Below are 25,799 nucleotides of genomic sequence, written 5' to 3'. Positions count from 1 at the left end.
CACACGGGCAGTCTGGGATTTGAACCCCGGTCCTCAGAAGTGTCAACCCAATGCATTTTTCAAAAGAGTGTGAATAGCTGGTAATCACTGGAATGGACGACACCGCATACAAATCGGCCCAGAAGTGAAAACAACTCCGTGCTTTTTTTTTCCACTTTTCTTCTGGTGTCTTCAGTGCAAAAGGCTTCACAAGCCCACCGTTGGCAATGACAGACTAATCTAAACCCCTCGATCAGGCAAGAAAAAATCTCAAAACCCCATATGGGGGGGAGCCTTTCCAGAATGACCACCCTCCAATGGATGTCAAGTGGGCAACATTTATCACATAGTCTGGTGCCATACGATTTTCATTACGATGCAAGATACTGTGCAATGTTCATTACAATGGCATTTAAATGCCGCAAGGTAGACAAAAGTCTTCCTGCAGCGTTTTGTATTACCTGCAAGGTTTTAATTCTAGACATGGGAAGACCAAAAATCACCCAGTTACAATAGTAGAGATGCGACAAAACAAATGTGAGGACTATTATCTCTGTGTAGTATCGAGCTGACAGAACAAGCCATTTCATAGCGATATTGCTAAGATGGAAATACAAAAAACAAAAGTTTTGGTAACATTCTCCATGTGCTTTTGAGTCAAATATAGTGCCAAGATTTTGAGTTTACTCACTTTGTGTAAAGGTGGTTTTGTCAAATCTTAGAGGGGTGTCCTGAAACAAGTGCCCAATGTTTAGTTGGGCCCATAATCAAATGCTCAGTTTCTAACCATTAAGGAGAAAAAAATTGTAGGGCATCCACCATTTTATTCCAGCGAGACACAACTCCAGATTAGAGAAGTCGTATGGGTTAGTTCGTTTTAATGGTATGCATGGCCAGAGATCTTGTTTGGTAGCCATCCCATGTCGTAGACACAAAAATGACGAGGGACGCAAAATGCTTTATGAATGTGCGTCCACTGATGCACAACATCGCTTGCCTCCGTAAGTGCGCCAGGCTTGCATTAAGCAAATCCGCATCGACATTTCCGGGTCAAAATAAACATTTTCTGCATCAAAAAGCACATTGAAAAGCGAAGCTCCAAATCAGGTTTACCAAGGAAGACAGCAGTGACATATACGAGACAACGCACTTACATCCCCGATGCATCGATGCGGAAGTAAAACGTTCCATTGAGAAGTGTCAAGACAGCCGTTGCCAAATGCAATGGTGAATTCAAGTGAGAGAAAAAAGAGAAATGGCGTAAGAGTGATTGCATTTCAGAGTGAAATCTAAGAAGAGTCGAGTCAAGACTTTCTCTCTGCTGAGTATGATACAGCATCACAGGACCCGAGAGACAAAGGTGACATGCGAGAGAAGAATAAGAGTAAAAATGGATCTACATCATGTACCTCAACAGAGGTGGGGGGTAGGGGGGTGGGGGGTGAAAGCACAAATATGAGTTGGATGAAAAAATGACTTGATCAAATCATTAATTGAAAAAGCTAAGTTGTTGGTTGGAATTATCATACTTATGCTCACTCCATAAATATTTGGTCTTGGTCTTCATCCATCCATCCATTTTCTTAGCCACTTATCCTCACAAGGGTCGCGGGAGTGCTGGAGTCTATCCCAGCTGTCAACGGGCAGGAAGCAGGGTACACCCTGAACTGGTTGCCAGCCAATTGCAGGGCACATTGAGACAAACAGCCGCACTCACAATCACACCTATGGGCAATTTAGAGTGTCCAATTAATGTTGGATGTTTTTGGGCTATGGGAGGAAACCGGAGTGCCCGGGAAAAACCCACGCAGGCACGGGGAGAACATGTAAACTCCACACAGGCGGGTCCGGGAACCCGGGACCTCAGAACTGTGAGGCCAACACTTTCCAGCTGAGCCACCGTGACAGCTCCTGGTCTTCAGTTCATGCTAAAATTGACTTCCGTAGGTGTTTGATACATATAGCATCTCCGAAGTGATGCTCAAAGGATAACAAGGTGCACAAATCGTTTTCTTTTGCTTTTTCCATCAAACCCTTTCATGTCAGTCGAAAACCTTCTCAGTTGACCTTTGACCTCCCTTATTACACCCATGCAGCCGAATCTTGGCTTTGTTTTTCGATCAAACAATTGAGCAATGGTTGACTTTTGGATTCTTGAATGTGGGATAACAGCACAATTTTTCTTGCTCAGTAGCCCCTATTCATTTTCACAGGCTCAAAGTGTTGTTTTTGTGTAAGATTCTGTTCTGTGTCACTCTGTACCTGTTCAGTGATGTTCATTCCTAGCTGTGTTCAAGTTGTTGCAGTCTTCTGGTGTTTCTGAGGGTTTGTCTCTGACATGAAGTTTCTCAGGGTACAATCCAAACAACTCTCTGGGCCGCATTGGAGGGGAGTGGAGCTCAGGGTACTAACCGAGTATTTTGCTTTTGTAAACCAACAGACTCATTTCTAGACATGTGACTCAGCCAAACAGGTTTACTATTTTCACAATCTGAAATGTTGATGTTTTTTTTCTTATTATTTGGTATAGTGTATCTTAAACCAAAACAGTGACAGTGAACGGTGTACTTAAGCGTTAGCGTGTGAGCCTCCATAGAGAAACCAGCAGTTATTCTCTATTTGAGGAACAAGAGGATCAGTCAACAGAGAGAGACTACACCAAAGACTGTGAAGCAACCGAATGGCAAACAGCCATGGGGTTTATACTCAGTGAACGATAGAAGAAGATCTGATCATTTGTCAAGAACCGGTGTCTGTTAAATATGTCACAGCACTCCACCTGTTTCACGCATAAAGGTCAGATTAGTCATCGACTGGCTCACGACTCCGCTGGCGAAAAGACTTGTATTATGTTTTTTTTTCTGATCATGGGGAGAGATTGGTAACGTCTGAGAAAATACACGGGATGATGTCATTGTCACTATGACATTAATATGCCTTGCCGCTTCGAATAGTTCGAAAAGTCTGATTTCCTAGCTGCGTGCACGGCGTTTGAAAGATGAGAGCGTGGATTGCAGAGAATCGTCTGAAGCCGAACAACCCATTCGGAGACCCAATTTGGAATTAAGCCCGGAAATGCAGATGACTTGTAAATTGCACAAAAATCTGAGCTGAAGAATGTAGTGATCCATAATGGCAACGTATTACTTCCTGCAAGACCACATGAGACGTCAATTCAGTTCGAACAACATCGCAGGATTATGCTCATTAGTTTCATAGTAACTGTCACCATCTTTTTACACTTGCGTGACAATTAGGAACTGAGACCCATATGGTTATATATTGGAATCATGACATTGTTTTATGAGCAATATTCCCACCTAGTGGCTTTCTATGAACATGGCTGTAATTAAGAAAATAAGCTCATATTTGATACCCAGAGGAGTAATTTAAGTGTTATGGCAGCATAGAGTTAAGTAGCATACAGGATGACAATGAAATACAGTAAATAATACCATTAAAAAGAGTGATTTACAAATACTGACCATGTGATGATGTAACAGCACATTAAACACGTGTATTTAGTATAGAAACATTTAGTTCATGGGTTTCTGGCAGTATTTTGAGATTGGGTTGTAGTGACAAGTCTTGGCCTATGCGGCAGTTGGAAACTCTGATCGCTGTGGGCACAAAGGAGCACCAAAGTGCTCGGTTCTGCCCCTTGGTGGAATGATGTACTGGGTGAACAAGCTGCTCAATGGAATAAAGTCTCTCTCATCAAAGAGTGCAGGGAGCAGTGAATAAACAGCATTGAAAATGCATAGATGGTCGGATATACAGTACCAGTAGTATCTGGACCTTACTAAACCAGACTCTCGTGGGTCACAGCAAACGTTATTTTTGGTTACATTACCATCACACTCCATTTCTGGTACCTTTTTGTGGTGGTAAAAAGGGTAAAAAATAGAGCAATGGAAACTTTCATTGAGAATTTTTGCATGTGAAAAGTGTGCATGAATAAAACAATAAATCACTCAATTACACATAAAAAAAAAAACAGAAAACGGTATTGCATTTTATAATTTACTTGAATTTAAATGAACACTGCACTTTTTGTCCTGACAAGGACACCATGTTTGGAAACCGAGAGGAACTTTCTGTTTTAGCAGTTGCTGTTACACATTTACCTCCAGCATAAAAGATGATATGCATGTTATCACACCATAGATATGTAAAGGGGCCAAGGCACTACCCGATAGCCACCATGCACTGCGACAGTTGTCCGCTAATTCCAAAGGTCAGGTAAGGTCAATCATATTGTGGGTTTGAGGTTTGCTCATGCAAACAAAACAGTCCTGAAAACACTGACGTTTTGTGGTCTGGTGCACTGCTTTTTCACGTCTGTTTGACATGCTGAATGGTACAAGTGGCAAGAATATCTCCCTCCATTTACGTGACCAACGCTGTCACAGTTTTCCATGCCTCAGCCAAAGAGACCACTAATGATGATGATCTCATCGTGTTTTTAAACGCTGCACACCAAAGCAGTTAAGCATACTAAATACTCTCAGTGTGCATACGCATGCAACCACCAAGGCGAGGACAGAACATTTCCTCCTCTTGGGGGCTGAACTTCATGAGTCCAGAATATGGCAGGCTGACTTTGGCACTCCTCTGCTGGGCACGAATGAACCTCTGGTGAACTCTAGAGAGGAAAAAGCAGAGAAAAGATTTCATGACTGATTGACGGAGCCCCACCAAATGGTCCTAAGCTCGTCTGGGGGCAGCAGCACAAACAACACAAATTACTTTCCACACATATTAGCATGACATCTGCTACAGTCAGCAGCTATATTCTATATATAATATATACATATAAATATATATGCCTCAGAAGGTTGCAGTTGGTTGCTTCTGCAGAGTGACTGCTGACTAAAGGATGTGTGCGATAAAACGCTCAATGTAATGTCCAGATTGTTGAGGAATGCTAGCGAGGAGCTCAGTGATCCATAATGTTCTTTTTCCACATTACAAAACTCTCCGGACCCTTCAAATCTCATTCAAAGTATTTAATAAGGACGACTTCCTGTTGGCTGTCCATGTTTTCCTGAAATTGTTCTGTGCTGAAATCTGAAGCAGCCGCTCAGAAAGTGAGGAGGGTGAACTGTACATAACTACTGCTAGCACTAGTACTACAACAAGCTAATTTAATCAAGACTTAAGGCTGATGTGCATGAGTGTCATGAGTTTTCCGGAGGATGACATTTAACTTTTCCTGCACTTCTTCTACTCAAGAGGTGCACAACAGTCAGACCACAGTCCGGATCCAGACCTGAGGCATCATGTATAAAAGTTGGCGTTCTTTCTTTTTCACGGCAGAGTTCAGATGTATCAAGAGTGAAATGACTGTGGAAATGTGCGATGCCTCACGCCAATTTCATGGCTGGCATTGGCACGTTTCTGCAACTGTTGGTGCTTTGGCGACACTTAGATGTGATCTTTTATCCAAAATCTGCACGTCCCTGAAACATTTTATTTCAAAATGTAAATGAGGCAAGGGCTCGGAATTTATTTCTTAATGAGTGTGTTTAATGAATCACTGATAATTCTGAGGACACCCATTTTAATCAAGGCATTCATTTATGCCGCCTATTGCCGTCTCAATCTCTTCTTGTGGCTTCATTACATGCATGGAAAAAAAATATCCTTTGAATTGACTTAATTTGAACATGTACTTTCGTAGCAAATGATTGAACTGTGTTAAAATGACATTCATGTGAAAATTATGTTATTTTAAGACATTTTAATCATGTGCAACCCATATACATGTTAAAATTATGTAAATTCAAAGGACTCTTTCATCAGTGTGCACGACTGAGGCAGGGGCCAGTCGGGAGGGCAGCAGGAGCCGGTTGTTGGAGCGGAATTGCGTCAGGACGCTGGGGATGCCGGAGGAGACGCCTGGACTGTGTTGTCTCCTGTGTATTAATATAACAAACTTAGTAATCAAACAGAAATCAAAGTTTGTGATCTCTTTAATATGCTGCCATGCTTCCATTTGCCTTCAAAAGATTCCAAACACCATACATATGACATTTACGCATGAATCTTTATCTCACAGGGCTCATTGTAAGTAAAAATGTTATGAACACATTTGTTGTGATTTATAAAAATTGAGGGTATTACCCTAGTGGCGTGATCAGAGTCAGCCAGAGTGTCACACACAATTGAATGACTCGCTCCTCAAACGAGGTGAGGCCGGTTCCACCGCCTGTTTTGGCCACGCTTTGGCGGTGGGCAGCTGTTTTCATCTTTACATCCACCTTAATCTCCAACATCTTTTTTAGTTCAGCGTGTGCACGCTGTTCTGCCCCCACAGCATTGACAGCCGCAAACACATTGTCCCATTCACTCCTCTTTCATGTGCTGTTAACGCCAGCGGACAGCATGCCAAGGAGATTTTAATTTTTTTTTGCGCACCCTCCACTTCATTGAGCAGCATCTCAATTTAACCTGGATTTTTTTTCTGATTGTGCAGAGATCTTGATCACAGGTGCAGGGTTCATTTAAATATGATTTGCATATTTGAATATGGGCGTGGACGGGGGTTCAGCCACTACAACATCCACAGATTTTTTACGGCTGAATATTTTTGAGCGTACACAATCTGGATTTGAGCATTTGACATATTTCAGTAAGAACCCAATACAAGTTTCTGTACACGAGGCCCCTGGACACTAGAAAATCAGAAATAAACAACACATTGGCAGCTAAATAACTGTTACATTTTGCCAGCTTGTTTTAAATCTGCGGAGGCAAAAGACATTGCATAACACCACCTTTACCAAAGGTGAAACGTGTGTGCTCGTGTGTTTATGTGTGTGTGTTTTCCTGCTCCTTATTATGTATATACAATCATGTGGTTGACAAATAATTTATAGAGGAGGAAGTAGCCAAACATTCAGTCCTTCAAATTTCTATTTCCATTAATATGCACTGTTCTGTTTTTCAAAAACTGTAATGGTCAAAAGACAGCACAGAAAGCATTCTAAGCTTTTGACATTGGAGATATCTACAAATTAGCAAACTATAAATTAACCTATAAATTAAAGGGTGGAGATAGATAGATAGATAGATAGATAGATAGATAGATAGAGAGAGAGAGAGAGAGAGAGAGAGAGAGAGAGAGAGAGAGAGAGAGAGACTGACAGGGGTTTTGTGCCTGTGTCAAATGTGTTTGCAAAATATACTTACGATGGCGGAGCTGCTGGCATTAAGAGCTTTTCTAATGATTACTGCTCATGCACACATGTGCAAATACACATAAATACACACGCACTACAGAGGACGCTAGACAGGTGTGCTGACTGGGCAACTTTCTTGACCTTCTGCTTTTCATGAGCAGCTTGGCATGCGCCGGCATTAGTTGAGCGGACGGGCACAAGGATTAATGAAGGCTCACTGGGCTGCCCTGAAACATCATGGCATCCACACACACACACACACACACACACACACACATATATATATATATATAAATATAAGCGCAAAATAAATTCTTCTAATTTGCTTGAATTCCGTATTGTACAAATCCTTGAGAGTTGAGCTTTCGAGATTCTATTGGAAGAAAAAGAAAATACACTTTTTGATAGCTGTAATATGTACATTAAACAGCTATCCATCCATTATCCAAGCCCCACTTATCCTCATAAGGGTCACGGGAGAGCCGGAGCCCATGCCAGCTAGCTTCGGCCAAAAGACGGTCTATACCCTGAACTGGTTGCCAGCCAGTCACAGGGCACATAACACCATCACTGAGCGGGAATAGATCCCATGCTGCCCTCACCACAGTCAGGCGTGTGCACCACTACACCATCAGTGACTTTTGTACAATTAATATATAAATGACTTTCAAATCCAGATGTTCCAGATTGTCAACAGAAACATACAACTGTACCATAACAATCAAATATGAGCTGCCACTAATACAGTTGTACAGTTAAAATGTGGCCAGACTCAACAACAGATGACAAGAAAAGAAGAATAAGACATCAGTGAACAATTCTATTGTTCTTAACTATCTATCAAGAACATTGTCAGTCATGACAATATAAAGCACCCAGATCCTTTTTACAAACAAAAGTGTCAGAGGGGTCTGAAAGTGCCTGCTAATCTTCACCCTTGTCTAATTTACTACAGGCATTGACGTCAAAAGTCAGGTCTGTGTTACAGATCCCTGAGAACTCCCAGATTCCTGAGCCTCGGATGCAAGACTCAGACCAACCTTGTGCTTCTTGTTGAAGTCCACTAGAATAGCAGCGTGCATTGAGCCACAGCATGTGCTCCGTGACAAGAAACTTGGCCTCCCCAGGGGACCTGGCTGTAAATATCACTGTTGTTATTGTTGTTGAGGTGGATGATCCGCCATGAGGTGAAGGAATGCACAGTGATGTGATCTGTGTGTGTGTATGTGTGTGGGTGGGTGGGGGCAGGATCACCAGAGGTTTCAGAGGTAGGGGGGATCCATGTGACCTGGCTACAGAAAGGATATGGATTAAGAGTAACAAGCATAGAGTGGAAGACTGGAAGGTAGACAGGAAGTAATTGTTTATTTCTCTCCTCTCACTTCTACATGTTTGCATTCCACGGCCCACCTGACCTCCGGTGTACAGTACACAAGGATTTTCTTGATCCTTTGATCCCCCCCCTGTAAAGTCCCATTGAGAAACAATAGTATGTCTTCCAGGTCATAATCACAGTGACCCTTCTCTCATTCCTCCACCACTAAGGAAGCCATTTTATTGGATTTTTTTCCCCCCTTCAACATCAAATGGTAACAAAAGAACCTTTAGACTCTTAACAAGGGCAGGACAAGAACAAGCAGTGGAGGGCTGTGCGTTGGGTACCAGGTCCTTCAATGGGAACTTAAAAAACTCAAGGCACCTTTTATTACCACCACAAGGATGTCGCAATTACAAAAACCATCAACACTAAACGTCAACACAATATACTGTAAGTAAGAGCCTTCAACTGTGCCACTGCTGCAGTTTAGGTTATCAGTGAAGTTCATCCTACTCGCCATAAGGGAGTGATTATGAATGCAGATTACTACAGATGTCTTTGGCAAGTCAAAGTTAACTATCAAGATTTGTTCTGATCAAGCAATGAGAAAAATGTTGTCATTGAGGAGCGGTGCCTCACCTGTCCTGTCACTAATGGTTTAAGTTACATCAACAAGGTCCTGAGAAAATTAGATTGGCATACAGTAGCAGAATATAAAGTTTGAAAACTAATTGGTCAACATATTTAACATTCGTAGACACACTCCGCAGTTCCAGTGAGCAAGAGAAATTCTGTTTAATGAGGATGGACTTTGCGGAATAATGAGGACAATTTAATTGTATAAGTTGTGTGATATAGATTTTAAATGTAGGACAGTGCTTTTGATAATGTTTAGCCCAGCAGAAAAGGTCTTACTGGCCCAGAGAACCATTGGTGACAACGAGAGCCTCCTAAATACATGTTGTGCGCCTGTACTCAAAATAATTAAGTAGAACAAGATACGAAAAGTACATGAACCATATACATGACCCTCCCTTTCAATTTATTGGTCTCGTGGAAAAACAAGGATGCAGCGAAACTCCATATACAGTGGGTATACCGACAAATCGTGGAAATACTTTAATAAGGTAATTCATCAATCACTTCAAGCTGGACCAGAATGTACGCTAGGCCAGGGTTTCTCAGCCTGTACTGACAAAAACAAATTACAAAATTGATCCTACATTCCACGTGTCAGTACTCCAGCCTCTCTACCCGTGTGCTCGGGTCCAGTCTATATCAACTCGTGACACCAGCACTCTTAGTTTGACAATGACGCGGTTAGTATTTGGTGTGAAGAATGGCAGAAACTAAAATATTTCAAAACCTTCCAACTTTCTGTGCAATAAGATTGCTGGCAAAAAAAAAACAAAAACATTTGTCTGATTTCTTTGAGTTCAGACACAATTATTAACTGCCTATTTGTGCTTGACTGTCATTTTGTTTTGTCTCAAGCAAACTCATGATGGTTTGGCCAACACAAAGACGAGCAGTCGCATGCGAGAGGATAATAATCTGCTCATAAAAGCTCGTTTACTCCTGAACAATTTATCCCTCCTACTTCCAACGACATGTCAGCAATCCCCTACATTTAGCCACGCACAAGTTGCTGCTAGCTAGTAGGGGGTCCGAAGAAATGGCTCATACTGGTTCATATAAAAGACAAGTGGAAATCCTAGTCGACATAGCAATGACACATTGGGGCTCGGGAATTTCCCCTAATGGGTCCTCTACTACACCCACAGGAGGTCTAGAAGCTCCCCTGGCTAGACTCAACTAGACTTAAGCATGGTTACTTCTTTTTACACATCAAGTCGTGCTATGACACATGTATAGCATATCCTCATTCAGGTCTTAGAGTCAGCATAGGGAACAGGAGATTTCCTGACATGCCAGATTCAAAATCGTTTTGTTTTTAATCAAGGTTTTGGTTGTTGTTTAGTCATGCAGCAAGCGTGGATAGATTTGAAAGGCCACAATAGGAGGCAGAGGATACATTAAAAAGATAATTTCTACATTACTACTCATGCTTAGGGATGAAACATACTCTACTAAATCCACCACTTAAAAATATGACAGTGCTTGGGAAGTATAGAATTTTATAGAGATTAGTTTTTATTTAAAGAATTAGGGACAAGTCCAGATTGCATAGGAGGTAATGCACCTGAACATTCATCACTTATTTTACCACTTTTTAAAAAAATTTATGTGGTTCCAATTTTGTGGGCTTGCTCTCTTGTGTACCAGCCCTACTGGGCCATACTTCACAAATCAAGACCTGTAAAGGTATAATTGGTAAAGTTTGGTGTAACAGAACTTAACTGGCACGCATTGATCTCTGACTCCTTATATCTGTATTCGTGGCCATATAATTGCTTAATGTATGAATCTGTGGACTCAAATGTTTAAGTCAGCAGAGGATGCATAAAATTACTGCGCAAAAATATTTGCACTTTTGTCTGCCTGATTTTGTTGGCTCTAGTCCTGCTTCGTGTCACATATCTTTCCCTATCTTAATGAGATGAGGTTTTAGCACCAATTTGATGATCACCACACGTAAGATACTCACAAGCACAAAAATAAAGCAAATACATTTATAAAACTGACCCCCCCTCCCCTTTTCAATATTTTGACCAATCTTGACATGAACCATGACCACAGCGGGTGCAGTGGTTTGCTGACGTGTATGGGTCATTGTGACTCGGTGACAGTGCAAATGCGAATGTAAACAGTTACCTGGTTGTATGTGTACCCAATGGTTGACAGGCGACCAGTGTGTAGTCCTCCTTTTAGCCCAAGTCAGCTTGTACAGGCTCCAGCTCCTTGCGACTCTGAACATGGCAAGTGAAATAGAACATGGATGGACGGTCCAGCATACCATAAATCAACGTACAGAAAAATAAATAAATGTTCTCCTGGATGGGCTTAGATGTTACTAGAAAATCAATCAACATTTAAAATTATTCCAAGATTTTCCACTAATGTTCCTAATGTGGAAACATCAAGCATCAAAAGAAACTTTGCTTTCTCTCTGCAGTGTTCTTCCATTTTTATTTTATTTTCTTTAGAGGGAAACTATCCCCCTGTCTTCTGCCTCAGTGGTTCATTTCTCTCTTGTGTTGTCTGTGGCGGCTCGATGGAGCGTCACTTACCAGCCCCGTCACAGATTCCACATTACACTATTCAGCTGTGGCTATAGAAATGGCATCGCTATGCTCCAAATTACTGCTCTGTTTTCAGCATTAAATTATGGTATTGGAAAAAAGTGCATGGTAGTAGCAGAAAGCTTTGTGACAAACCTATTGTGTGCTTGGTGCAGTGTTTCAGCAGCTCAGGATGACATTTGGTCTTGGGTTAATCGGCACAGAGAGCGGAGGGATGCAGTTTTGTTGTCTTAATGGAAATGAAAGCAACTTGAGGGATGATGTTACTGATTGATTCTACCATGTGTGATGTTTTTGAAGAGGCAAATGTGGCCAATTTTTGCATGCACAGCTTGCTTTTGTTTCATTTTCAGGGGATGGGAAGGGAAGAGTAGGAGTTCCATTTAGTTTGCGCTCTCGTTAAGTGTCAACTTTAAAGGACAGAAACAATCATGAAAAAAAGACACTGAATAACGCATGTATTCGTCATGTTTTTTCCTTCATATTTGAAAGGGGAAAATGACTGTGGACATATCTGCAACTGTGTCTCCTTTTTCTTTTCTTTTATGACGTTCACTTTGGTGTGAAAGGTTGTGACTATGGGGACAGTTCTATGGTCTGGGGGGATGTTCAATATACAGGCTAAGTTATTGATGCAGCACGACATCTTTTTATAGTACAAAGACTTTTCTTGATTGATGGATTGATTATGTTATTCCACTGTACACAGCTGTGAAATAGATCTTCATGTACTACGAAACATACAGTAGTTGGATATACAGTAAACCCACACGGAGTGCACACAAACACGGACACACAAATGTAAGCATACAATAATGATGGTTCTCTAATGATGACAGCCCTGTGACAATAATGAACAACATCTAGTCTTTTATGGTGAATAGATTGGCCCTTGCTCAGTCAAAACAATTAATATTCATGGTTGGCTGGAGATAGAATAATAGTTGAGCGTCTCAGCAGAGCCCCAGTAGGTTTCAGTGATAAAGGACTGAATGCAGCAGTGTTCTGGGTATGCTTAACTTGGCTCTTTACAGGAAAACCAAAGCCAGTGTGGTCTGATCTAGTCCCATTTTCTAAAAATGATGATCAAGACCAAGAATAAGATCAATGTTCTGTTTACTTGTTCATTGTTGGGCAGAGCTGCAGCCCAACCAGATTAGAGGGGGTTCTTTTGGCCTGTGCTCATGTTGTTTCCTCTTGATCAGAGGCGCATTCTGCTCAATGTGATAATGTTGTGTATTTGTTAATTTGTTTACTTTATAGAAATGAATGAGAAAAGAAACAAAACATCAGAACTTCCTTCTGCCATGAATATTGCCTCTTGCGAGTCTTTGTCCATGTTTATATGCATTATTGTATGCCTACAAATGTTCACGTTTATCATCTCAAAAGCCTACACCAGCACACAAAAATCCACTACAAGACCGATTTATCTCTGTTGTAGATTTATTGTTGGGCTATATAACCTGATCACAGAAAAACTTGGAATAAAAAGCTAATGCTGTGGCTTTGTTCGACTCATCCAGTGCTATTCTGCATCCATTACAGCATTTAACTGACACAATTAGAGTGATGTCATTATTAACTTTCTTCTTTCACCTTGCCGCATGTGCATATGTGGGTGTGTTTTGGAGGCGTCAAATATCACACCTCATGGTGCATCACGCAGCGGATATACTTTACCACTAATATTATAACACCCAGGCACCACTTGATTATTTGTGGGCAGATTGTGTTGTTTGAGGATTTGCATATTACTTGGATCCTAATAGCAGATTATTCATGAACTCCAATTGCAGGGATTTACTGTGAAGTGAGTGACTGTAATTACAAGGTAAATCAAACGCACCTTAGGTGGGTGGCTACAATATGAAAATGAAATGACAGCAACATCACTGTATTTAGTCTTGCCTCTTCTCTCTGCAGAATGGTGACTTGGTAATGGGTTTTAATCAATTTTGCTGTATTTCATCATTTGGTGTGATTTTAATAACTAGTAGCCATTTTATTTTGCTGACACACTGATTCATATTCTCCTCTCATTCTTAGTGCCCAATCCAAATCCAAACCTACCCTCATCAAATTTGCACTGATAGAATATTTGATACATTTTTTTCTTTAACAGAGAGCATGCAAGCTCTTTTCACTCACTGAAGCAGCACTTCATCAGCCAGCCGCTGAATCATACTAGCCAATTTGTGTCCAGCTCATGTTAAGTATGTAGATATCACTTTTTTTTTTTCAATTCTGACCGCATTGCTTATCCACGCACCTTTGGTGAAAAGCAACTCACGAAAATGATCTGTGTATAATTTTACAACTGATGGTGTGTCCCCTTTAAAAGTGTCCTTAAACATTGCTTTCTCACCATAGTTAAGAAAAGATTGGAGGACATCCCAATAAGACCATCACTAACTTTAGGACCCCGTTCCCCTACCCAGGCTTCTTTTTCCCATCCCCTCTTCTCACAATGTGACTGTCCATCCCAGTGCGGTCTGCCATGTCTCCCTCCTAACCGCTGTGTATCCCACACAATGTTCCTCTGGCTCTCTCCCCCTCCTGGCTCATTGTTTTGAGGGAGGGATGCATTGACTGAGGCAGACTGTTCGTTTTTCAACAACTGCAGCTGGCTCCCTGCGGTGCAGAGCCATGTCCTCCACCACTCAATTATTCCCCTCCATAAAGACGTACAGATGTGCAGGGATGCATTTGGGCTTTGCGCTTGAACACACACACAAAACCGCACTAACTTAAATGGACTTGCCATGCCCACTTGTCCCATAGTATGATGCACACACATAATCTGTCGGATTCTATTTATCATGTCCGTTCCCCTTTAAAGAAGGGAGGTGAAAAAAAAAATCCAACTCGAACAATTCCTATGAAGCAAACCTAATGTTTGTCTGCTTTGTCTTTCCAAATGTTCCACCATATTCCTTGTTATTTCATACTGAAGTACAACCCCCCATCCACCCACATCATTTCTCCTTCGCATAGTGAGCATCCAGGGGTGGTTAATGAGAGCTCCACACAAATTGGCTTACCTGCCTCCCTTTCTGCCCGTGCTCACCGCAGAGGGCCTCAAGTCTGACAATGGCTCACGCTTAGGCTATCAAAAATCACCAGAATAGCCCATTGAAACCGCAGCCACTTGTACATGCAACTGGAATTTCTCAGTGACTTAATACAACCATGCCAACATTCTAGTCTTATAATGATGAATTTATTCCCGCGTTGGTTTAGAATCCACACCATCATTTATTACAAATTTAGAGATTGAAACTTTCCAACATTTGTAATCTACATGCCTCGAGCTTCCACCACTCACTCCTCGAAAGAAAGTAATTGGACCTTTCGTTTGTCAAGCAGACAAAATGGAGAGTAAGGGGGGATTAGTGAGAATTTATCTTTTCTGACTGCAGATATTTTATGACCTAGCTAATCCCAACGATTAACAAAAAAAAAATAAAAATCACTTCAACTCAATTGAACCAAATCATGACTCCATTTAGCTTCTTGTAGTTAACGTGGCTGTAAACTGAACCCTTTAAGTAGAACAAGTCAGGCTGTGGCTATGCAAACTACTTTGCAAGTTAATGATGCATTTGACATGCTAATGCTCACCACCTTAGACTTGATATCAAAGATTGTTCATGCTCAGTTGTCATGCAATAATTTAACTTCTATACTACAATTCAAGATGGCCTAAGACAGGTCCCCCTGCTGTGGAGGACTGCATACAGTGCAGGGAAAAGCCTGGAACAAGGCAAACAATGTAAATTTTTTATTTGTGACTTTGCAAACCAATTGTGATGGAAAATCAAAATGCAGTTACACTTGAATATTGACTTCCTTTATTGAATATACGGAGATGTCTGTATCAATGCTGTTTTTCCCCCAACAATGATTCTAGGGTTTAGATGGCATTGTCAGCATTATTGGCAATCTGGCAAAATGGGTCAAGGAGATCAAATCAGTCAGTGTGGTGGCATTTTTCTTTCAGGGGTTCCATGTCAATCCCCGAGCAAGATCTCAATTTAAATAGCATTAATTTTTACAAAAACAGCATTTCTGTTTTGACATGCTGGACTTTTTTTGATTCGTCGTTCAAAAATGCTGTTTCATGGTCTGGGCCACATGCTGCGTGAAGGAGCTGTGGTCTCTCCAATGATAATCGCCTTCAGCCCCTCTTACTGGTCTGCACAAAAAATTAAAAGTGTGAGAGCTTTTAAAGGATGTATCTATTTTTCACGTCATGGGTTTATTTTCCCCTCTGTCTGTTTGCAAAGAATATCTTCATGTCAAACACAAACTCATTTTTGGGATAATCTAGCCACGAGGCCCATTTGTTGAATTTATCAAATTAACTACGGCACATATGCATCTTTGTTGGAATGAAGAAAACACAGTCAGTCTTACACAAACATTTGCTGCAAAACACATTCTCTTCTGTACAAATCCAAAAATACATACAGAGCTCTCCACTACGGCAACAACAAGGGAAACAAACATAGTTTCTCACCGGTTCTTACACAGGACGCCAACTGCTGTGTCACTCATAGCTGTACAATACAATCTATCTGAGCACAATAGCAACACAAATCTTTGCATTTTCTGGGGGGGGCATAATGAACACTGCTACTGTAAGAATTACTGACCCAAAAGTAGTTCAGTGCAGGGAATTGCTTTTTTTAAATTTCTTGAATCTTGTTTAACATCTCACAGCGGAGATTTTTTGTGATGCGCCTTGGGTGAATGCAGAAAAAAAATCTATTTGCATGTTTTTCCTTCAGTGAGACTGACAATTCTTCATCAAATACATAACTCGGAGAGTGTTATTTATCCTTTATTTTTAACTTCTGGTCCAACATGTCTGAAAATATGGCAAGTGTCATTCCATTCAAAGTATTATGACAAACCTCTTAAATCTTAAATTGGTCAAGAATTCAACTTGATATTTTGTATTTCCTCCCAAAAATATGCTGTTAAAAATAATTTCTTGCATACCCTTTCACACTGCCGTTAAATCTTTTTGTTTGGCTAACATTTGACCCATGAATGTGTCCCAGTGTACAAAGCGGATGAGTTTGATGTGGAAGAATTTAGCTGACCTCAACGTAAGAAATTGTGAGCAAGGTTTCTTGTCCAAGAACGGTGACCTTTGACCTTACAAAAGGAAACTATTTTAGGCCAAACTGTAGGAGAGAAGGACAGTGAGTGCAAGGGAGTCTTGTCCATCACTTGTGATGAACGCAGTTCTAATTATGCTCCTGTCATTAAAATGACTCAGTGTGACTGCCTTGTAGGCTGCTTTATTGCTGGATTTAATCTAGGACTGGTTCACATCTCATTATTTATATGGTAATGGATCCCCTTGAAAAGATTAAGGGATGGAGTGGTTGATGGTGACAGTAAAAGCTATTTTGGATTTTAGAAAGAGAGATAGCTTCGGGGGTGGGGGCTTTTAATACTGAGTTTTTAAAAATAGCTATAAAAATCCTTTACTCAAAGATGCGAGCAAGTCGCACAATACCTAAATGCGTCAGAAGGATACATTTCACCAGAAATATTTTAGCTTCTGCGCTGCCGTGTTCTGTCCCTTACAGCCCGCATCGATTGATTGACACTATTCTCAGTCTGAGACGCTTTTATTGTCTGAGGGTGGAATTCATTAAAAAAACAGCAGACAAATGACACATTACATGAATGAATGACATGTGCCCTCAGCCCATAATTCCTATTAAAATCCAAAGTCCTCCACTGAAGTCCAACATACATGTTCAAGGACTTGCACATCAGCAAAAAACAATCTGCTGTTGTGCGTGAATAATGCATGGAAGTTTGGGGATGAAAGTGGGAGATTTTGAAACTCCCCTGAGCAAATACATCAGTCAACTGTCATAATGGTAAATGTTTACGAGAGAGGCTGTGTGTACTTTCTCCATCAATTGGATATTTTGCATCACTGATTTTTAGGGTTGGGGGGAACTCAGCAGTCCTGTTTCAGCCATTTGTTCTAACTTCTTTACAGTCAAATAAATAATCAGAAGTCTACTAAACTATTCGGATTTCAGTGAGGATGTTCAATGATTTTCCTTATTCCAAAACAAACCGGCGCTTGTTTTATCTTCAGGATTTCACATTCCATATCATACATCTTGGGGTTTTACTCGAAAGAATTCTCACCTCCATGATGGACATACACTCCATAAGGGTTCTTCATTCGAGAAATATCACAATCAAGACAACTCAGAACCATGAGACCTCCAGAGGGATTGATAATTGGATGAGTTTTACAATGAATATGTAAAAAGAGAACAAGAACATGCTTTATTTCACCCACCCTCCATTTTTCCATAAAGTCTTTCACGTTTCTGTTGTGTGCAGTTTGATTTACAGTCTCAGTCATAAAACAATACATTTTGATAAATGGCCACAATAGTTTATTGTTATAAAGGCCACGAGACTTGCATGTGCAGCATTCTCATATTCAATTTCATCCATTTGGAGTGCCGTCATGGCTTGGCCATATGCAATCCAGCGATCAATACTCGGTAGGTCACAAAAAGTGGAAACATCCCCACATATGTTTTAACCTTGTTGGTAATGATGTAAATGCATTAGAGGTGACATTTTGCAAAAGGCCTTGGCCTTTCACTTTACCTCTGATTTTGGTTTGCTGCAAATGGTCCATTTTGTTTGAAGAACAGTTTTTATAACACAAGCTTCTGGTTTGAAACTTCCTCACTTGCTTGCTTATTATACTATTCAAATTAATTTTAGTTCCTAATGGTTGGTCAAGACTGGCCATCCATGCATTTTTCAGAGCGCTTATCCTCACAAGGGTAATGGGAGTGCTGAAGCCTGTTCCCAGCTGTCATCAGGCAGGATGCAGGGTACACCCTGAACTGGTTGCCAGCCAATCGCAGGGCACATAGAGACAGACAACAGACAGACTCAGAATCCCACCTAAGGACAGTTTAAAGTCTCCAATTAGTGCATGTTTTGGGGATTTGGGAGCAAACCAGACTGCATGGAGAAAACCCACACAGGTACAGAGAGACCAGGCAAACTCCACACAGGCGGGGCCGGGATTTTAACCCCAGTTCTCAGAATTGTGAGGCGAACGCTCTAACCAATTGCTCTAACCATGCCGCCAGGGTCAGGACTAATCAATGTTGAAAGTAGGTTAAGCGTCTCATCTAAGCACCTTTCTGAAGCATTTTAGGGATAACAAAAAAAAAAAAAAAAAAAAGGAAATTAAAAGTTCCAATACTAAGGGAGCTTTGCTTGCCTTGTGGTTTCAACGTACTGTAGCGTTTCAGACAGTGGAGTCTCGCCTTAGTTTGAAAAGGCAGATGTGATTGGCACCGAAATATTGTGTGCTGGTTTTGCAAACAATTTCTCCTCACAAGAGTGGTGCTGATGCCTGTCACAGCTAACACTGGAGGGAAAGCCCAGGTACACCTGGGCACAACCACAACAACCAGTCACACATATGAACACTTTAGAGTCTTTATTTAACCTCCCATGTAAGTAGAATGGACTAGGTTAAGTGAACTGTGTGCTGCTATGCTGGTTTTTATTATGTAAGAGCAGAGTATTATAGCAAAAATGCAGACGTGCTCAGTGACAAAGAGAAACTCCAGTATAGGCAGATGGGGTTTTTTTCTTTTGTATTTTGTAGAATTTTCTTGTTTGTGCAATTTCACACTTTGTGGGTTGGCAGTCCCTCTGCTTACCCATCTACGACAGTACTTAAATTGATACAAATGCACCAATTTACGAGTTATCTCATTATTTTTTGCTTTATATTCCGAACAAAACAATATCACTGAGGTATCACCAAGGTTCAAATACACCGCCCTGAGATGGCACCAGCGGACCCACAACATCCAGCCTTTCGCGCCTCATGCACAATTTCAGATATGGGGAAATAGAGCTATGAGCTTGTTCACTGAACTAAAATTAAACTAAGACATCACTACGACTGTAATTGCATCTTGGGAATTAGTCATTTTTTTGTGTGTTTCTGTTATGTTTAGTAAATATGGGTTGAGGTTGCCATACTTAGTAATAGTGGCCTCCACTCAGATAGATGTGTTGCTTTGATGAAGACCAGACGCTGGGATTTACAAATATAATTCCAGCTGCCAGACACAAAACCCAATTTACAAGCTTCAGAAATGGTCTTGGTTGTCTAGTTTCAAAAACACTGTAAAACTGAATAAACAGAATGGAAATACTTTGCATGTGTTTTAGTCTGAGGTGTGAGCAATTCTAAGAGAACTATTTCATGCCTTGAGAGCATGAGTAAAATGTTTTTACATTGGGAACATACAGGTGTCTGTATATACAGTATTTTCTGAAGCAAGACTTGCACGACAGCACCTGTAAATCCTACTGATCATAACCACAAAGCTGATGGATTTTCTATAACTAATTTGAGCATGGTGGCGCAGCTGTAGAGCTTTGGCCCCACAGTTCTGAGGACATGATTTCAAATCCTGGCCCCGCCTGTGTGGAGTTTGCATGTTCTCCCTGTGTCTGCGGGGGATTTCTCCGGGCGCTAACCCTAACCCTCATCCTACATCCCAAAGACATGCAACATTAATTGGACACTAGGTGTGATTGTGAGTGTGATTGCTGTCTTTCTCCAGGTGTGCTGCGAAGGGCTGGCAACCAGTTCAGGGTGTACCCCGCCTCCTGCCCGATGACAGCTGGGATTGGCTCCAACACTCCTGCGACCCTCGTGAGGGTAAGCTGCTCTGAAAATGGATGTATTTGAGCTGCTCATTTTGTTGGGATATGTTAATCAATGCCTGGTCTTGTTGTTTTGTGCCCTGAAGGAGAAAAAGGAACATTTTGCTTGTGTAGCAATAAACATGCTTCACACAACTTCATGATTTTTCTTGATCAGTGTCACTGACAGTGTCGTGGTTCATTCGCCCAGGTTCCATGAAGGTAGCGTGGCTTCCCGTGTTATTTTAAGACAGTTTTATTTGGCTACATGGGAATGGTATGTTTAACATTATGTCAATATTCTGACAATGTTTGCTCAAACCAAACACAATTGTTTAAAAAAAGATCTGTTTTTGTTTCACCTTGCAGGTGTACCTCATGTTGGGCTTGGTGGATGTTTATTTCTGTCTATACAGTATTCTGTTCTGTGTATACAGTATATATATTCAACGGTGGGCTATCAGCAAGGCTCTGCTCATATAAACACTATTAGAAGCAGTGACCAATATTTACAACTTAAATTCTAATATTTGTTCCTTGTTACTGTATTAATGCATTCCCTAGAATCTAGTCTCTGTATTGGGGAGCGTTTATCTTGGCTGCACTACTTCCAATACATACAGTATACATGAAAGTTAGATTTTTTTCTTTTTGTTTGTTTGTTTCAACCTTTGTGTGCTCCCAAATGACACTACTGTATAGTCCTCCAAGGCACTCCTCCAGAACCCCTCGTGCTGCCTAATCATTTTTTGTCATGTTATTACACTATTGTTTCTGACCTGCTCCAGACGATGTATGTGGCGAAGTCACATGCTGTTTTGTATTTGTTTGGTTTGGGTTTTTTTTTTTTCTTTTTTTTTGGTCTGCTCAGTCTTTACGAAAGTCCCAGGTACCATATTGGTGATGTCGGTACACCATTGGTAAACATTGAAATTGCAGATTAAAGTCCCACTACTGTTGAAACACTACAGTATTTAAAATGTTCAAGCTCACAAGTCCAATCAATTGTTTTTATGTTTTATGTTTGTTCATTTGAATTAAAAAAAACGGCTGTGTTAGATGACAGTGCAGAAACACATAAAAATAAGGCAGCCATGACATAGAGTCCAGAACAAACAGAAGAAAAGGGAGTGAATAATAGAAGGGTTGTGTTGGCAGCAGCTTTGGCCCAACACAGCAGTGGAGCCCCCTCGCTGTGTGGCTGCAAAGAACACTGCGACTGTGACAGACTGAAAACGTGTTGATGTTTCAGCTCTACACTTTCTCAGTCTATCCCTGAGAAAGAAACCGATTTCTGGCCATGGTAGAATTGGAATTATGATACTGAGTAAATAGTGACTAAAGAAAACAAAGGAAGATTTTATATTAATCCAATCACAATCAAACAAATGAAAAGTCAGACTGTGCAAAGGTGGGTTGCTGTATTGTGGTCCAACATACACCAACCCCCTCTGGCCCCCGAATACCCAGCAGTACATTAGCCAGAGAGCTACTGTTACAGTCTTCCAACTCCAGAGAACAGCAACGGGAGGTGGCTGAGTGTTCCAGCAAGCCCCCACCGGTTTAATAGCGTGGACTTCTCTCGCCACCTTCCCACTTCATAACCAGCACTCCCCAGGAGCACCGAGGTTGCATTAAAATAGAGAACGCAGTCCCCAGAGTGTAGCAGTGGACAGTTATTTGTGGCAAAGGGCTTAAAGGTTGCCATTTTCTTCTCTTACCCTACACGTGACTCAGAGCTAGCTGCCGCCACCTTCAAACACAAATGGAAGTGTCTAATCCCCCTTGGTAAAAGAAATAGGAGGGACTTGAGCCCAGAGTGGATTGCATAGATCCAGGACGACCATATTGATCTGCTCCCTGTGAGATGATTCCATAATTAGTCCTGCCAAGCCACCTGGGAGTCTGTCCCCTGTTTGAATGAACCTGTTTTCCTTGCCTTTGCACTAATAGCGTGGATGAAACATTAAACATTGGAGCTGTATTCATCTGTGTTCACAGCAGAGAAGCATTAGATCAAGAGAAGAAGAAATCAGGAAGCACAAATCAAGACAGCAAAACTATATTCCTTTCAGATTAGGGAATTTACAGTAGATATTGAGTGTAATTGAGCGTAACATTGAGTGAAACAACAGGAAGCAGAACTGAAGGTAGTAGAAATGAAGATGCTGAGGTTCTCGCTTGGAGTGAACAGGTTGGATAGGATTAGAAATGAGCTCATTAGAGGGACAGCCAAAGTTGGATTATTTGGAGACAAGGTTAGAGAGAGCAGACTTCGGTGGTTTGGACATGTTCAGAGGCGAGAGAGTGAGTATGTTGGTAGAAGGGTGCTGAGGATGGAGCTGCAAGGCAAAAGAGCAAGAGGAAGACCAAAGAAAAGGTTGATGGATGTTGTGAGGGAGGACATAAGGACAGTGGGTGTTGGAGAGGAAGATGCACGAGATAGGCTTGGATGGAAAAAGATGACACGCTGTGGTAACCCCTAACGGGACAAGCCGAAAGGAAAAGAAGACAGTAGTTATTGAGTGTACACTTCCTGTGGTTCAGATGGAAAACTTCTGGCTGAATGTAAAGCTACACCTCATATGAGCCTTGATTATTCCTTATGAAACATTGAAGTATTGAGCCTGTAGAAATGATGGTGCCAAAGTTCGGGGGAGGCATGTGCTCAAAGACTGTGCGGCCTAATTAACTGTAAAGACGGCAAGTTGCATGCTGCCCTGTCGCCTTGCATATCAACGATCTGAGCGCCATTCTAAGCACCTTAGCAGACAAGTCCCCCTTTGTGAGCTAGAAGAGTCTATTCAGCGCTGGCCGGTAGATCCCGAGGAGCTCCCCTCGTCTCCAATCTCTTAGAAGAGCTTGTACAAGAGTTTTCACATGAATGCTACGGTGAGCTCAGCCCTGATTTAAAGCTGCAGATCTGTTCTGTTTCACAACATGCAGAGAAGCACATATAGTGCCCCTGCAACCATCAAAATGGGTAAAAGACAAGGTATTCATTTTCACTGAGTTTAGGGTTTAGCATATTGAAGGCTATGATCAAATATACAATTGGTTGTATCTTGGATTGCATCCAAGCTTGTTCATCTTTTCTTACGTTAAAGGAAAAACCCCTAACCCTAACCCAGTTTAGTATGGCCGTCCTTTTCGATTCTATATGCTCAATAACTCAACTGGCCACTGACCTCTAGTGGGTATAGATGGAATGAATTACTAATCCAAAATTAATTCAGCTCCATCTAATTAGGCTGAAAACAATTTGGAAAGTCAAGGTGGCTCTTATTAGTATTTGAAGTTCACAGGCATCCTATAAGACTGCATAGAAAACATTCAGCATATGAGGTGCTTCAGACAAGTTCCATGAATGGTGTCACAAAAGAGATATTTCAAAACCGAACTTCAAACCACTCTGAGTTTTCCCCTTTCAAGAAATTCCCATGGAGACTAAGCTACACTTTCCCAGCCTTCTCTGCCACATTTTTATGCATACCTGGAAGCATTCTTCTGGGATCCGCCACAGCTCTGTCATCACGGCCGTCTTGATGTGGTCCACTGCCTCAGAACAGGTCCCGTTGACGACCCCGTTGACGACCCCGTTGACCTCAGCGCATTCTCCTGGCGCAACTCTCACTTCTTCTCAAGCACTGAGTGAAACAATATCTCTTTGCAGACCTGCTGGTTGATCAGATGACTCACAGTAAAACCAAAAACAGCTAGTTTTCATTTGAAATCTCATGAGACACCGTCCTGTAACATGTCAGACATACCTTGTAGGATCAAGTTTAAAAACGCACATCGGAGAGATGACTGAGGCTGAAATTGAAACATTCTGCTCTAATGACAGCAAGTGCCAATTAAATTTGCACCTGATTGATCCTTCTGGCTGGCTTAATTGGTGACCTTGAGGTGCTGGCAGGCAGTTAGCATGATGATTGACTGCATTGGGGCTATTTGACTGTCGAGAGCTCTGTACACAGGTCTGGTCAGGTGGATGTCTATCTTTTTTCCGCTGTTTTGAACATCTGAGTGACAATCGGTGGATGATATACTGATGGTTTGCCTGTGGCAGTGAGAATTTTAACGCTTAAAACTTACAAGATAATGACAAAACATTGGATAAGTACAAGACATGCTACAAATGGATGCGAAACCCAGGTTGAATTTGTGCATGCATGCGCTCTGATGTATTTGTCATTCCACTCTGCACCCACCATATTGCACACCTTTACTGAACTGCAGAGCACTGCATATGTTGATGGGCAAATCCCTGCTTATTTATTGACATCATATTTTACTATACTGTAAGTCAAAGAGAATCACTGTCCACAGGGGGTCACATTTACATTCAATGGTTTGTAATGATATCTAACCTCTGATACATTGAAGATGAGAATCAAGCTTTTAGATTCTCAGAGTGGAGGAATAAGACTTTCCCAAGGGCAAAAAAATTCTTTAATTGTGGTAAATGGTCAATATATGCAATAGTTATGAACATTCAAGAATATATTTTATCTTATAAAAGACTAATAGTTGTCATCCATCCATGCGTTCTCTGAGCAGCTTATCCTCGCGAGGGTCTCATGAGTGCTGTAGCTTATCCCAGCGAACATGGGGCAGGAGGCACGGTACACCCTGAACTTGTTGTCAGCATAGCACACATGGAGACAGACAAGTCACACTCACAATCACATCTTGGGGCACGTTTTGGGGCTGTTGGGAAAAAAACAGGGTGCCCGGAGAAAACCCACACAGGCACTGGGAGAACATACAAACAAACTCCACACAGGTGGGGCTGGGATGGTCAACGCTCTACAGCTGCTCCACCGTGCCGTTTAATAGTTTTCATTAAATTTGTACATCTACGAACGAAATTAATTCATTCCAGAAGTCATTTTGTAACGTGAATTTTTCGTAAGTAGAAGCACATTTTACATGTAAATAGCGTACATCGTTTCAAGAACCCCGACCCTCCTGTCCCCCCCCCCCCCCACACACCCAAGAAAAATAAACATTCAAAGTGCATAATGTAAAGAATAATAAAAATTATGTTCTTTTGGCGTTGGGCGACTATGCGAAGAGAAGGGTGAGTGACAAGCAAAAGGCATTGAGAAGGAGGGAGGGGGAGGCAAACTTTGACAGAAAAGAGAAAATACATGGACGAACGTACGCATGCACACAACTTAATTCCATTCAAGTTTCTTGGGGCCCATGATGAACAAAATTTCCCAGAACACAAACGAAAAAGTTGTTCTTTTCCAATGTGCGTTAGATTGTGACAGCGTTAGTGTGAGTCGGTGACAGTCAAGTATCCAAGGAAATCAAAAAGCACCACGGGTAAAGAATGCTGTCCCATATAGCCAATGGGATGCC

At 41.4% G+C, this 25,799-nt stretch overlaps 1 long non-coding RNA gene across 1 annotated transcript; it reads right to left on the bottom strand.

Moving 5' to 3' along the window:
* Positions 1-4,209: 4,209 nt before the first annotated feature.
* Positions 4,210-24,248, bottom strand: LOC133502705 (uncharacterized). The gene is made up of 4 exons (XR_009795552.1): positions 24,197-24,248; positions 23,920-24,104; positions 11,257-11,351; positions 4,210-4,624 (listed from the first exon to the last, which is right to left on the bottom strand). It is a non-coding gene; the product is annotated as an uncharacterized LOC133502705 (long non-coding RNA).
* Positions 24,249-25,799: the final 1,551 nt, after the last annotated feature.

This window comes from Syngnathoides biaculeatus, chromosome 6 (assembly GCF_019802595.1).
Source record: "Syngnathoides biaculeatus isolate LvHL_M chromosome 6, ASM1980259v1, whole genome shotgun sequence".
NCBI lineage: Eukaryota > Metazoa > Chordata > Actinopteri > Syngnathiformes > Syngnathidae > Syngnathoides > Syngnathoides biaculeatus.
The sequence above is the reverse complement of the archived record's forward strand: the minus strand, read 5'-3'. Positions and strand labels throughout refer to the sequence as shown.